We start from the raw sequence: 16,542 nt of genomic DNA on the forward strand, positions 1-16,542 counted from the left end.
CAACCTTTTAACAATATAAGGCTGAGTACAGTCACATGGAAGATAAAAGTTAATTGTACCTCTAACACAGAAAAATCAATTTGGGAGGATTGAGGTTAAGTATAAAACGTAAATTTATAAGCTATTAGTATTTAATATAAGTAAATAACTTCATGATCCTAGAGGATGTATTTCCTATTTAAATCAAAATAAAACATTAATTTACAAAGAAAAAAATTATTAGCATGCATTAAAATTAATTAGCCAGGAATACTGACACCACCTCTAATCCCAACTATGCAGTATATGAAAACAAAAGAATCTCCAGATTGATTCCACTAGGAAAAATAATAGTCCAATCTCAAAAACAAAACAAAAGACTAAAGGTATGGCTCAAATGGTAGCTTGCCTAAAGCTGTGGGTTAAATTCCCTGTACTGTAAAAATAAATAAACAAACCTCTGTTCATTTCTATAAAACTCTTTATTCTATAAAACTATAAAATAAATGAAGAAACAAGCCACAAAATAAAAGAAAATATTCTCAATACCTGTAACTGACAATTGTCCAAATTGAAGATGATTCTAAAAAATGTTTTAAAAGGAAAAAATATAATCCAGCCATGATGGCCCATGATGGTCAAATAAAACACTGGGAAAAAATATTGACCAATAATTTACTGCTGACAATAACCAAATGTTATGGAACATCTTATCAAACATACTCATCATACTTAAGTGGACTTTATAATATCTCACTTAATGAAACATAGTTGCTTTTATTTATGAAAGTTGAAGATATATATATATATATATACTAATAATTCACAAGCCTACATCCTAATAATCCACAAACCACAATACCCTTCAGCTATTCTTGCACATGTACCTAGGACATAGGTATAAAGTGTTCTTGGTAGCAGCACTCATAATAGCCAATACTACAAATTATCTAAATGTCTGTTCTGCATGGATTTTTATGGAACAAAATACTATAATCCATCATATTTAATTAGTTCTAACTTCATATAACATAAACTACTCTCAAAATCTAAGCCAAAAAGCAAGACCAAAAAAAATACATTGGGGGGGAGGTAGGGTGGCCTAGAAGCATCTATCTTTTCTACTCCACAAAAGAGAAGTGTCTAGTAACTTAGAAGAGAAACTACATTCTGAAGAAAAACAACAGCTGCATCCAGAGTTACCCAAAAGGTCATCAGAAGGCAGAAAACCACAAAGTAATCAAGCAATGAGAAACAAAAAGCAAAGGGGGGTTCCAAAGCCCTCCCTGGCAGGAATGTGGGGGCAGAGGGGCAGGAAGGAAGCTGGAGACCCCATTACAAAGTCAAGCAGATGATCCAATGGAAGACTACCAATGCTGGTTACAAGGTAAGTCCATACATCAAGCCAGCCTCAAAACCAGGCCAGAGATATGATAAACAGTGACACTGCGGATGAAGGACATGCTATCACTCCCATTATCTCAGAGGGCAAGATGCCATCTTGGCAGATTGTTTGGGACTGACATATTCTGGCCATCACAGAGATGGGAAATACCTAAAAGTGGGAGTTAAGCAAAAGGAAAGTTTCTAATAGGACCCTGAAGACTTTGGATACTCATGACACCACCACTGGGTGCCGGCAGCAGGGTAGGGGGCACCATCAGAAGCAGAGAGAGGTACCCATGGTGGCACTGCAGTGTGCTGACAGACATAAAGCTCGGTGCTCAGGTCACTCTACCCCTCCCACTCTGTTTCCTTCAGAAGGTCTCTTGAAGCACAAAGCAGAGGCTGTGTAGAACAAGTGGGAACCTGCCTGGAACATACTGTATAGGCAACAACAGCCCCCAGCACATAAACAAATGATCACAGCTCAGAAGTGGGCAACCAACCTCTGTCTCAGCGGTATAGGATTTTAGCCTGGTTCCCTGAGTACTGGGAGAAGGCCTAGTTACCAGGCCACATTCCTGGTATTAAGAAACAACACCTCAACTACAGTCATATTTGAACATTAAAATTACTTCAGTTAGAATAATGTAGGTAATTATAACTTACAACCAGCAAGCAAATTGAACAAGAAACTCTCAGAAGAAAAAATACAAATGGCTGATACATGAAGAAATGCTCAACATCCTGAGACATAAAAGGCAAATCTAAATTGCATTAAGATTCCATCTTAATACAGAAGTTACTAGAGACAAAAAAAAACCATTATGTAATCAATGAAACAAAAAGTTGACTCCTTGAAAAGATAAATGTATTTGATAAACCTCTTAGCCTATCTAGCCAAAAGAAGGGCTAAGACCCAACATAAGAAAATTAGAGGTGAAGGGGGAATATCACAACTATCAACGAAAATCCTTATGTGTGTGAGAGAATTTGAAAACCTACAGTCAAATAAACTGGAAAGTCTATAAGAAATGGATACATTTCCACATATATTTAACCAGAAAAATTAAACCAAAAGGATAGAAACCACTTAAACCAAACTATAATGAACGAATAGTCTCCAAAAATGAAAAGCCTAGGACCTGGTAGATTCACTGCTGAATTATAACAGACCTTTAAAAAACTAACAGCACCGCTCCTCAAGCTCTTCTATGACATCAATATTTCACTCACACTAAACCAAAAAAGGACATAACAAAGAAAAAATTACAGACCAATCTTTTTGATGAAATTAGACACAAAAACTCTCAATAAACTATTTGCATACTGAATTTTCCATTGTACTAGAAAGATGACACACCATGTCCAAGTTGCTTTCATTTCTGGGATGCAACAAATGCAATATAGCAATAAACCGATCAAGAACCAAAGTCATATGATAATCTCAATTGAAGCACAAAAAGACATTGAGAAAATATAGCATCCTTTTGTGATTATGAACTCTGAGTAACCTAAGAATAGAAGGACGATATCTCAACAAAACAAACCTACAGGAAACAGCAAGGAGATAATTGAAACCATTTCCCCTAACATTCAGGAAAAGGCAAGGGTGTCACTCTCACCTTCACTCTTACTATAGATTGTATTGGAATTCCTAGCCAAAGCAATTAGGCAAGAGGATAAAAAAGATTCAAATAGGGAAGAAAGAAGTCAAAATATCCCTATTAATAAATGCTTTGATTCTATGGTAAAAAGACCCCAAAGACTCTAATTTTTAATCATTAATCTACTGTTATTATATAGGTGATACACAGAAGGATTACAGTTACATGGGTCAGGTAATGAGTACATTTCCTTTTTTAAAAATTTATTGTCAAAATGATGTACAAAGGCGCTACAGTTTCATGGATAAGGCAGTGAGTACATTTCTTGTACAACTTGTTACCTCCTCCCTTATTTTTCTCCCACTACATTTCCTTTTGTACAATGTCTCCTGTTCCTTCACTGTTTCCTACTTCTTCCCTCCCAATTTTAATTAACAAAAAATAAACTTCCAGATCTGATAAACACTTTTGGCAATGTAGTACAATATTTAAAAAACATACAAAAATCATTAGCATTTCTATAAACCAACAATGAACATGCTGAGAAAGAAATCAGAAAAACATTAAAATTCACAATAGCCTCAAATAAAATTAAATACCCAGGTACAAACTTGAGCCAGAATGTGAAAGATCTCTATAATGAAACTATACAACCTTTAAGAAGGAAATAGGAAATACCATAAAACAGATAAACAAAATTAATGGATGCATTGGCAGAAATAATATGGTTATACTACCAAAAGCAATGTCCAGATTTGATGCAATGTCCATTAAAGTCCTAATGCCATTTTTAACTCAATGCTTAAATTCATATGGAAGCATAAAAACTGTACTTCAAATTCTAATACAAACCTACAGTCATAAGAACAGTATACTATCACAAAAGCATACACACAAAAATAATTAAACAAAAGACATGAAACCCCAAAATAAACCTACACACTACAGCCATCTGCCTTTCTTTAAGGAGCCAAAAACCTACATTAGAGAAAAGATGGCCTCTTCAACAAATGGTACTGGGAAAATTGGATATCTACATGTAGAAAACTTAAGCTATACCCCTAATTCTCATCCTGTGTAAAAATGAAGTCCAAATGGACCAAAGATCTTAAGACCTGAAGCTTTAAAACTGCCACAAGAAAATGTAAGGGAAGATCTAGAAGATATTTGCATAGGCAATTATTTTCTGAATTGGACTCCGATTATCCAAAAATGAGAGCAAGAATTGACAAACAGGACTAAATCAAATTAAAGATTTTGCATATCAAAGAAAAAAAGTAGACGTAAAAGACAAGTCACGGAAAGAAAGAAACTCTTTACCAACATCTATTCAACAGATAAAGGATTAATATATTGAATATGCAAAAAGCTCAAAAAGCTAAACAGAAAAAAAAGTGAGAAAATGCATTCAACAGACACTTCTGAAGAAAAAAATACACTGAACAGGGCCAGGCTGGGAAAGGGGAACCGGTACTGGTAAATGGGACCGCAGACCGTCAGCGACCAGAGAAGCAACAGCCAAAAAGTCACACCAGGAGTGCAGAGTCCAGACAGCAGGAGCTCCACGGCCCCCAGACGGAGCGCAGACCGACCGAGACAGATGGTGGCACGGGACCGGAGGTGCGGGATCGAAAGGCCAGGAACAGACAACAACAGTAGGGGAACCAGGTGGCGCAGACTGGAAGAGCCAGACGGGGAGAGCTGGGAACGCCACCACCAAACAACTGATCGCCACACCCCAGCACCACAGCCCCAAAGAGCCCACAGCAGCGCGGGACACAAACACAATCCAGGACCAGTAAGTTCCCCATTGCCCCCCACCCCATAACAGGAGACCAACTCTAGCAGAGACCCAAACCCTACAAAGAAGCTAGAGCTCCCTCCCTCCCCCTCCCTACCCCAAGGGAACAAAAGAACCCCATATCTGGAGGCTCTAGGACCCTACAGCCTCTGGGAGGACACGGGAGCTAGCAGAGGTGGAGCAGCACTCAACAAAGTGACTGGGAAACACCTTAGACCAGCATCCCCCAAAGCCCCAGCTGGGGAGCCTGAACCTGTCTGCACCAGCCAACCCGCGCCCCCCAGCACGGACCCGGGGACTGGTAGGCATTGGAACGCCACCTGAGGCGCCCTGGTCCATGCGGACTACTTGAACAACAGTCACAGGCTTGCTGGTGTTCAATACCAGCCCAGCAGGGACACCTGGACCCGAGCATAAGCCCCCCCCCCCCCCATTACAGTGGAGGGACAGTGTTCGTGGGCACCAACCCGCACCAATATACTTGAACCTGCTGGGGTCCACGCATACCACCCCCCACAGTAGACTTGCGAGAGGGCACAAGCACCCTCCAGCAGCATGCCCCCAAAGGAAGCACTAGAGTGCACACGCACGTGCCCCCCAGAGGGCCAGCATGGGTCAGCATGCTAGCCCCCCAGCAGGAGAAGCTCCTGTCCAACCCCTAGCGGGAGCGCACAAGTGGGCAAGCTGTCCCCTCAACAGCAACACCCACTCTGATAGGCACACTCCACACAGGTGTGCAGGGCCTCCCAGTGGCAGCGCCCGCTCTGATGGGTCACTCCGCACAGGTGGGCAGGGCTCCCGAGAAGCAGCGCCCGCTCTGATAGGCGCACTCCACACAGGTGTGCGGGCCACCCCTCAACAGCAACACATCCACTGACAGGAGCACTCTGCACAGGTGGGCGAGCCGCCCCTCAGTGGCAATTCTCAATCTGAGAGGTGAGCTCTTTTGACCACAGCAGCTAGTGGAAAAAGAATCAAAGAAGAGAAAAGTCTCCATGCCACACTGAATCAGCTACCCACAAACCCCCATCAGGGACACACAAGGATCAGCACAACACAGCGGCAGAGCACAGTCCTGCAAAGAAAACACAGAACCTACCCACCCCCAAGTGCAGTCAGGGTGACCGCCTCGGCAACAACTGAGACGGTCACGCTCACCCGTTGGGCAGTAAGGTTCAACAGCCAAACTCAAACCCACAGCCAGGACACAAACAAGTCTCCACTGATGGACCAGGGGAAACCAGCACAAAGCCAAGCCAAGGTCGGCACCTACAGATCTCCAGATGCCAAATCACAGAGAAATTTACAAATTTCATGAAAGGTCAAGCCAACTCGCCAGCTCCAAAAAGTAGTACGAGCGAAGAGGAGATGGAGAATAAAACAACGAATGAGACTAAGATAGAAGAAATTATTGAAGCCTCAGGGCCAAATTCAGAGAACAGATACAGGAGCATAGAATGGAAGTCTCGAAAAATCTACTGGAAATCAAGAAAGAAGTGGAAGCAAAAATGGATACAGTGTACTCCTCCGTTAAAGAAGTCCTCAACATCCTGAGAAACAAAATGCATGAAAAAATGGATACAAAACACAACTCTTTGAAAGAGGAATTCACCATGATGAGAGCTGATCCGGCAACCATAAACAGCTCACTGGCATCTATAAACACCACAATGAAAGCCACATCACAAAGAATTGATCATATCGAATCCCAAATCTCTCTTTTGGATAACGATACAGCTGATAAGGACCAGAAGATTACTACACTCCAAGAATCTGTCAAACTCCAGGGCAGAAGAATCCAGGAGCTAGTGGACAAGGACAAGAGATATAATCTGCGTATAACTGGAATAGATGAAGGAGCAAAGTACCAGAGCAGAGGGCTACAACATATTTTCAATAGAGTTTTTGCAGAGAACTTCCCCAATCTCACAAGTGACCAAATCCTAGAAAATCCTCGCCAAGGCACATAACTATCTAGACCTCCGATCTCAAGAATAAAGGGCAAATTCTGAAATCAGCCAAAATGAAGAAAGAACTATATTAGAATGGAAAAAGATCAGAATCATAGAAGACCACTCCACACAAACCTACAACGCATGAAGAGCATGGAAGAACACAATCCAAGTCCTCCAGGCCAACAATTGCCAACCCAGAATTAGATATCCAGCAAAACTAGAATTCACCTTTGAGGGCAAAACCAGATCTTTCCATAGCAAAGAGGATTTAAAGGAGTATGTGAATAAAAACCAGCCTTACAGCGAATTCTAAGAGGGGAACCCCACCCAACAGAAAATGTACAGGACACCCAGACAGAAACAGAAAGAAACTGCAATAGCCAGAGCCCAACAGGAAGAGCAGCTCAATAAAGACAAGAAAAAAGGGAGAGGAAAAACAGCCTAACAGGAAAATTGAAGGGAAAAAAAACCACACTTATCCATGATCTCTTTGAATATAAATGGTATAAACTCTCCGATAAAGAGGAGCAGACTGACAGAGTGGATCTGTAAAAAAAAAGTTGCTATCTGTTGTCTTCAAGAGACCCATCTTACAGCAAGGGACAAAAACAGGCTCCAAATGAAAGGATGGAGCAAGATCTTCCAAGCAGACGCATCTACCAAAGCGGCAGGAGTAGCCATGTGGATTTCAAACTGTTGGACTTCTCATTAAAATCAACTCAAAAAGACAAAGAAGGGCACTACATTTTAATACAAGAAAAAATCCAGAATCAAGACATCATGGTGATAAATTTATAGTCACCAAACAAAAGAAGCCCTACATATGTCAAGCAAATTCTCACGAAACTACAGAACAAGATAGACTGAAACACAATCATAGTGGGTGACTTTAATACTCACTCTCTCCAAGAAACAGATCCAACACCCAGAGGATTAGCAAGGGAGCTGAAGAACTAAGTAACACCATATCCCAAATGGATCTGATAGATCTGTACAGAGTCTTTCACCCTACAGAGACCCAATACACATTCTTCTCAGCAGCCCATGGAACATACTCCAAAATAGATCACATCATAGCCCACACAAAGAACCTCAAAATACAAAAGTATTCATGTTATCCCATGTATCTTATCTGATCACAGTGGAATCAAGGTAACCCTCAATAACAAAGGATACCACAGAGGCTATACAAATACTTGAAGGCTAAACCCCTCACTGTTATCTAACACTTGGGTCACAGACCAAATTAAGGATGAAATTAATGAATTCATAAGCCACAACGACAATGAAAATACATCACAAAGAAACCTATGGGATACAGCTAAGGCAGTGCTGAGGGGCAAGATCATTGCCCTCAGAACTCACATTAAAAGAATGGAAGCAGAGCAGGTGAATAACCTCACGATGAAACTAAAACATCTGGAGACACAAGAAATGATCAAATCTAAAATGACTAGGAGAGAGATCACAAAGATTAAAGAAGAGATAAATCTGATTTAAAATAGAAAGACCATTCAACAAATAAATAAAACTAAAAGCTGGTTCTTTGAGAAAATAAATAAAATTGACAGACCCCTCACAAGACTTACAAAAAAAGAGAAGAGACGAGACTCATATCCGTAAGATCAGGGACTCCACTGGAAAAATTACAACAAATACACAGGATATTCAAACAATCATAAGAAACTATTTCCAGAACCTCTACTCACTAAAGAATGATAATTTTACAGAAATGGATCAATTCTTAGAGAAGTACAAACTGCCCAAACTGAATCAAGAAGAAATGAATCAACTAAATAAGCCAATAACTGACAGCGAGATACAGGAGGTAATCAAGAGCCTCCCAACAAAGAAAAGCCCAGGCACAGATGGATTCACCAATGAAGTCTATAAAACCTTTAGTGAGGAGCTAATACCAATACTCCTCATCCCAAACTCATTCTATGAAGCTAATATTATACTCATCCCCAAACCAGGCAAAGACCCAACAGAAAAAGAGAACTACAGACCAATATCATTAATGAACACAGACACAAAACTCCTCAATAAAATATTATCTAACAGGATCCAGAAACTGATCAAGAAAATTATACATCATGACCAAGTAGGCTTCATCCCAAAGACACAAGGAAATTTCAACATCCATAAATCAATCAATGTAATTCACCACATAACCAGAACTAAAATCAAGAATCACATTGTTATCTCAGTGGATTCCCAAAAAGCCTTTGACAAAATACACCACCCATACTTATTAAAAGCCCTGGAGAGAACAGGAATAGATGGAACATTCCTTAAAACAATAAAAGCCATATACAACAGACCAACTGCTTATATTGTATTAAATGCAGAGAAACTAAAATCATTCCCCCTAAACTCAGGAAGAAGACAAGGATGCCCACTCTCCCCACTGCTTTTCAACATAGTGCTGGAATCCCTAGCCATAGCAATAAGGCAAGAGGAGGACATCAAAGGGATCCACATTGGCAAAGAAGAAATCAAACTATCCCTATTTGCAGATGACATTATCTTATATCTGAAGGACCCAAAAAACTCAGTCCCCAAACTCCTACACCTAATAAACCACTTTGGCAAAGTAGCAGGATACAAAATCAGTCCACAAAAGTCAGCAGCTTTTCAGTACACCAGCAATGTACACGCAGAAAAGGAAATTATGGAAATAATACCATTTACAATAGCTAAATAAAGAATAAATTACCTAGGGATCAACCTAACTAAAGACGTGAAGGACCTATTTAATGAAAACTATAAAAATCTAATAAGGGAAATCAAAGGGGACACAAGGAGATGGAAAGACCTCTCATGCTCATGGGTAGGCAGAATCAACATAGTGAAAACGGCCATATTGCCCAAATTGTACAAATTCAATGCAACCACCATCAAGTTCCCAGCTACATACTTCACTGAAATAGAGAAAGCAACCCATAAATTCATATGGAGCAGCAAAAGACCTAGAATAGCCAAAGCAATTCTAGGCAAAAAAAGCAGTGCAGGAGGTATCAAAATACCAGACTTCAAGCTCTATTATAGAGCCATCATAACAAAAACAGCCTGGTATTGGTATAAAAACAGACCTGAAGACCAATGGAATAGACTTGAAGACCCAGAAATAAAACCACACCCTTACAGTCAGCTGATATTTGACAAAGGAGCTAAAGACATACAATGGAAAAAACATAGCCTCTTCAATTACTGGTGCTGGGAAACTGAGTAGCCACTTGTAGAAAACTCAAAGTAGACCCTAGCCTATCACCATGCACCAAGATCAACTCAAAATGGATCAAGGACCTCAACATCAGACCTGAATCCTTGAAACTACTGAAGGACAGAGTAGGAAAGACGCTAGAACTTATAGGCACAGGAAGGAACTTCCTGAATAGAGTCCCAGGGGCACAACAGAGAGGGGAGAGACTCGACAAATGGGACTACTACAAATTAAAAAGTTTCTGCACAGCTAAGGACATAGCCACCAAAACAGAAAGACAGCCAACCATATGGGAAAGGATCTTTATGAGCACAGCAACAGACAAAGGCCTAATATCTGTCATCTACAGAGAACTCAAAAAACTAAGCCCCACCAAGCCCAATAAACCAATTAGGAAATGGGCAAAGGAGCTAAAGAGAGACTGCACAGGAGAAGAGATAAAAATGGCAAAGAAACATATGAGGAAATGTTCAAAATCCCTGGCAGTAAAGGAAATGCAAATAAAAACAACCCTGAGATACCACCTCACTCCAGTTAGAATGGCCTATACTCTGCACTCAGCCAACAAAAATGCTGGCGGGCGTGCGGGGGAAAAAGGAACCCTTCTCCACTGTTGGTGGGAGGGCAAATTAGTACAACCACTTTGAAGAACAGTATGGAGGTTCCTCAAAAAGCTCTGCATAGACATACCCTATGACCCAGCCATACCACTCCTAGGCATCTATCCTGAACAACAGGTCTCAGGATATCAAAAAGACATCTGCACTTCCATGTTTATCATTGCACAATTCACAATAGCCAAAATATGGAAACAACCCAGATGCCCCTCTACAGATGAATGGATCCAAAAGTATGGTTCCTATACACAATGGAATACTAGGTAGCAATTAAAAATGGGGAAATATTGGAATTTGCAGGGAAATGGTCAGAACTTGAACAAATAATGTTGAGCAACACAAGCCTAGAACACAGAAAACAAAGGGGCTTGATCTCCTTGATATATGACTGTTAAGGTGGGGTGAGGCGGAGACAGTAGAGACCAGGTCTGTGAAACCAAAAACTTCTTGTCAAATGGTATTTCCCACAGGTTTGGGTCAGCGATCTTACATTATGTAACTAAAACCAAACATCTACTCAACATATAAAGGTCAAAAATAGACCTCTCTGTGGTTCACAATAGCTCAAAAGCTATGTATGTATGATCATATAAGACAAGAATAAGCAAACTCTATTGTTGACGTTATATTTAAAGTCCTAGATGAATTTCCTTTGGTGTAGGCCACGTGGCTACTGTATATGTTTTTGGTACACTGTGTATTGTATATATGTCTACCTGATCTAGGGAAGGGAAAGAAAAACAGGTTGTAAGATATCACAGGAAATATACACACTGCCCTATTATGTAACTGTACCCCTTTTGCACAACACCTTGTCAAAAAATTAATTAATAAATAATTTTTTTTAAAAACCCACAAAAAAAGAAAAAAATACAAAAAGCTAATAGAGAACTGGAAGTATGACTTAAGTTGTAGAGTACCCATGAGTAGAATAAGTTGAGCTCTCTAAGGCACTAAGTTAGAGACCCGGTACTAGCACAAAAAAGAAAGGAAGAGAAGGGAAGAAGGAGAAAGAGGAGGAGGAGGAGGAGGAAGAGGAGGAGGAGGAGTTGTTCAAATCCTGATACATAAAAAATGCAAATCAAAACTATATTAATGGCTTGGCATGTGGCTTGGTGGTAGGAGTTCTTGCCTAGCATGCACAAAGCCCTGGGTTCGATTCCTCAGCACCACATATACAGAAAAAGCAGGAAATTGTGCTATGACTCAAGAGGTAGAGAGAGTGCTAGCCTTGAGCAAAAAGAAGCCAGGGACAGTGGTCAGGCCCTGAGTCCAAGCTCCAGGACTGGCAAAACAAACAAACAAACAAAAAAAAAAACACAGAAAAACTACATTAAGGTTTTATCTAACTCTACTCAGAATGGCAATACCAAAGAAAGAAAGAAAGAAAGAAAGAAAGAAAGAAAGAAAGAAAGAAAGAAAGAAAGAAAGAAAGAAAGAAAGAAAGATAGAAAAAACCAGTAACAAATGGAAATGATTAGAATGTGGTGGGGTGGGATGAACCCTTATATATTGTTCATTGAGAATCTAAAAAACTGCAACCTCCATGGAAGTCAATATGGAGGCTCCTCTAAAAACTAAAAATAGACCTTTTCCATGATCCTGCCATAACAACCTTAGCATATATTACACGTAGAAATCAGTATACAAGATACTCACATACCCACGGTTTATTTCAATTCTGTTCACAATAATCAAGGAATGGAATCAGCAAAAGTGTCCAACAAGCAATTAATGCATAAAGCAAAGATGGTATATGATGGCATGTATATATGTACACACACACACACACACACACACACACACACACACACACACACCAGAGAGAATTACTCAACAACAAAGAAAAATTAAATTATGGTAACTTGCAAGAAAATGGATGACATTGGAGAAAATCATATAGAGTAAGAAAAGCGGCTGGGAATATGGCCTAGTGGCAAGAGTGCCTGCCTCCTACATATGAAGCTCTGGGTTCGATTCCCCAGCACCACATATATGGAAAATGGCCAGAAGGGGCACTGTGGCTCAGGTGGCAGAGTGCTAGCCTTGAGCGGGAAGAAGCCAGGGGCAGTGCTCAGGCCCTGAGTCCAAGGCCCAGGACTGGCCAAAAAAAAGCCAAGCTCAAAAAGCCAAGTATCACATGTTTTTTAGGAGACCAAAGATGATTGATTAGGCATGACAATATGATGAGAGATGAATGTAAAGGTGAATGGTCTGACAGATCTGAAGGAGAAGAAAGGAAAGGATACTGAAAGATGTAGAGAATCAAAGTTTCATTTTCTATATGCAAACAACATAATGAAACCTACCAAACACTGTGTGTGCTGGTCCTGGGTCTTGAACTCAGGGTCGGGGCACTACCACTGAGCTTTTTTTTTTTTTTCCCCACTTCTGGCTTTTTGTGGTAGTTAACTGGAGATAAGAGTCTCACAGACTTTCCTACCCGGGCTGGCTTCAAACCACAGTGTTCAGATCTCGGCCTTCCAACTAGCTAGGATTACAAGTGTGAGACACCAGAGCCTGACTTTAAGCACAGTTTTAAGGATGATTTTTTTTTTTTTTTTTGCGAGTCCTGGGCCTTGGACTCAGGGCCTGAGCACTGTCCCTGGCTTCCTTTTGCTCAAGGCTAGCACTCTGCCACTTGAGCCACAGCGCCACTTCTGGCCATTTTCTATATATGTGGTGCTGGGGAATCAAACCCAGGGCTTCATGGGTATGAGGCAAGCACTCTTGCCACTAGGCCATATCCCCAGCCCATTAAGGATGATTTTGAAGGTAAGAAAATATAGAGAAGGTAGGAAATGATCAAAGAGCAGCTATGAACTCTAACAAACTGAGAGATTATCAGTAGAGACACATGGAAGACTTGGAAAACCACAGCACTAAAAACTGTATAAAAGTCAACATTTTTTCAAGGATCCCTCAAGAAATAGGTTTCAAGCTTGTGATTCATGCCTACAATCATAGCTACTCCAAAGGATAAGACCTGTTTGAGGCCAGCCTCATGTATACAAGGCAAGCACTCTTGCCACTAGGCCATATCCCCAGCCCATTGAAAAGAAAATTTTAAGCTTGTTGTGATGGGGGGGAAAAGGAGAACTGGGAAATTGTAAAGCCCTGGGTTCAAATCAGCCAAAGAAAAGGAGAAGGAGGAAGAAGAGGAGGAAATGGAGGAGGACAACAAAAAGAAGGAAGAGGAGGAGCAGGAGGAAGAGGAAGGAACACTAGGAGGCACCATATTGCCACACTAAATACAACAGTGCGAGACAAACATATTTCATACAAAAAGATTCTCTTCATGTTCAGAGTTTGGTTGTTTGTAAGTTCATTTGTTACCATAATAAAATACCAGAGGCTAGGTAGCTTAAATGACAGGTTGGATTTTTTCACATCTCTGAAGTCTAGAGGGCCCAGATCTTCAAGGGCCAGTCTTGTGGTGAGGGTTCTCTTCCTGGCTTGCAGATGGCTATCTTATCCTTATATTCTCACGCACACTTTTCCTTGGTGCCTCTACATGTGGAGAAAGAGAAAAAGCTCTCTTATTAGGACACTAATTCCATCAGGCCAGGGCTCTACGTCATGACCTCAATTAACCCTAATCACTTGCTTAGGGGCCCCACCCTCAAACACAGCCACACTCCAGATTAGGGCTTCAAAAGATGAACTCTGGAGGAGCACATTCAGTCCCTAACAACCTCTAAACACAGCAGCAGTCTGCATGTGTAGACTCTCCTTTAATAAATATCAACATTGCGGGAGGGAGGGGGGCATGAGGGACAAGGCAACAAACAGTACAAGAAATGTATCCAATGCCCAACGTATGATACTGTAACCTCTCTGTACGTCAGTTTGATAATAAAAATTTGAGGAAAAAAAAAAAAACAAAAAAAAAATAAATAAATATCAACATTCCCATACTTCACCCAAAAAGCCATATAACCAAAGTTCATAAACATTAAGATAAAATTCTGCTGCTGTTGCTGTCACTCCTCCTCCCCCTCTCCCCTGCCTCCTCCTCCTCCCCTATCTTTGACAGAAACATACTATATAACCTTTGGAGCTATATGATAAGACTATGTAGCCTTAAACTAAGGTTCCTTCTATCTCAGCCTCCTAAGAGCTGGATTATAAGCATGCCCACTACATATAGCTCATTATCTGATGATTCATTCCAATGGTAAGTCAATGTTATACACCACCTTTCAAGTACTACATAGGACTAAGAAAAAATCAACTACAGGAACTACAGGAATGATTCTGTGAGAAGCAAGCAGAGCTACATCAGTACTTGGTAGATTAGGCAGGATGAAATGAAAGGAGAATCCTTAATCACCTGAAAGCTGGCAGGTAATGTGGGAACAGACTGGGTGCTACTAGGTGGTCTTCTGGGAAAATAATAATTCAAACACAGAACTCTCCAGCAGAGAAATATGTAAACTGCTTTCCTTTTGATTCAGCTAACATATGGCCACACAGTAGTCTCAGCTCTGAGAGACTACTGTGCTTTACTATGTTCCTCCAAACACCCCCTAGAGATGATTACACCCATACATCTTAAGGTTGGTGTTTGAAAAGGGAGCCACAGAACATTCCCAGTTGAAATCTACTTCCAGGCCAATGTACTGCAAGAAAAAAAGGCTTTTTAGATTTTATCAAAATGATCCTACCAGTAAAAACTACTAATAAAATGAAGAAATACTATATTATATATCTACTTCTTAAATTACTACATCTGCAGTATCCTGGTCACCCAGGACTCGAACCCTCGACAAGAAAGTCACCAGCACCCGTCAATCGGGCTAGGAGTCTTTATTTAGCTGTGCACTGTGTCTGCTCTTCAACATCGGGATGGCAAAGAACAGCAGTGAGCCACTGCAGGGTTGGGTTTTTAAAGGTAAAAGCTATGCACTCTATAGCAGCCCTCTAGCATGTTGTCTCCAAAATGGAGTTATAAAAGCTAAGAGTAAACTCTAAGAAAGTGAAATTTTACAAGCCCTATTGTTTCTAGGAGCTCTGGGAGCTACACTTTTACTTGGTTCTCACACATCCTCAAGTCAACTGCAAATTATTCTTCCCAGAGCTCCATCACTTCACAATTAAAAACTATTCTGACCTGTGAATGAAGTACAAACTCTTCTACTTAGCAGTCAGACAAGTACAGTCAGTCCTCTAAATCTAGAGGGGTCTACATTCAAGAATTCAACCATTAGTTCATCAAACATACTTAAAAAAAAAAAAAAGCCAGGCACTGGTGACTCATGTCTGTAATCCTCTGTACTCAAGAAGCTAAAATCTGAGGATTGTAGTTCAAAGCCACCTTGGGTAGGAAAGTCCTTGAGACTATTATCTTCAATTAACCACTAAAAAACCAAAAGTGGCACTGTAGCTCAAAGTGGTAACGCACTAGCCTTGAGCAAAAAGCTCAAGGACAGAGCCCAGGCCCCATCAACCAAAAAGAAAGGAAGGAATGAAGGAAGGGAGGGAGAAAGGGAGAGAGGGAGGGCCAGATGCTGGTGGCTCACACAGGTAATCCTAAGGATTAGATTTCTGTAATCACACCTGTAATCTCAGGAGGCTGAGACCTGAAGATGAGGGTTTGCAGCCAGTCTGGGAAGGAAAATCTGTGAAACACATATCTCCAACTAACCACCAAAAGGCCAGAAATAAACCTATGGCTCAAGTGTTTAGAGTGCCAACCTTGAGCAGAAAATGTTAAGGGTCATCACTCAAGCACTGAGTTCAAGCCCCAGTACCAGCATAGATAGATAATAAAATAGTGTCGTACTGAACATGAACAGGCTTTTCTTTTCCCCTTGTAATTATTCCCTAACCAATACAGTATAAATAACTATTAACACAAATCTGTGTGGTAATCTAGAGATGATCTGAAGTATAAAGGTGTATAAAGTATAAAGGAGTGAGTGTACGTTAGATAAAAATGCTCCATCACTTTTGTGAAGAACCTGAGTATCCC

The sequence above is a fragment of the Perognathus longimembris genome, chromosome 10 (genome assembly GCF_023159225.1).
Source record: "Perognathus longimembris pacificus isolate PPM17 chromosome 10, ASM2315922v1, whole genome shotgun sequence".
Taxonomy (NCBI): Eukaryota; Metazoa; Chordata; class Mammalia; order Rodentia; family Heteromyidae; genus Perognathus; species Perognathus longimembris.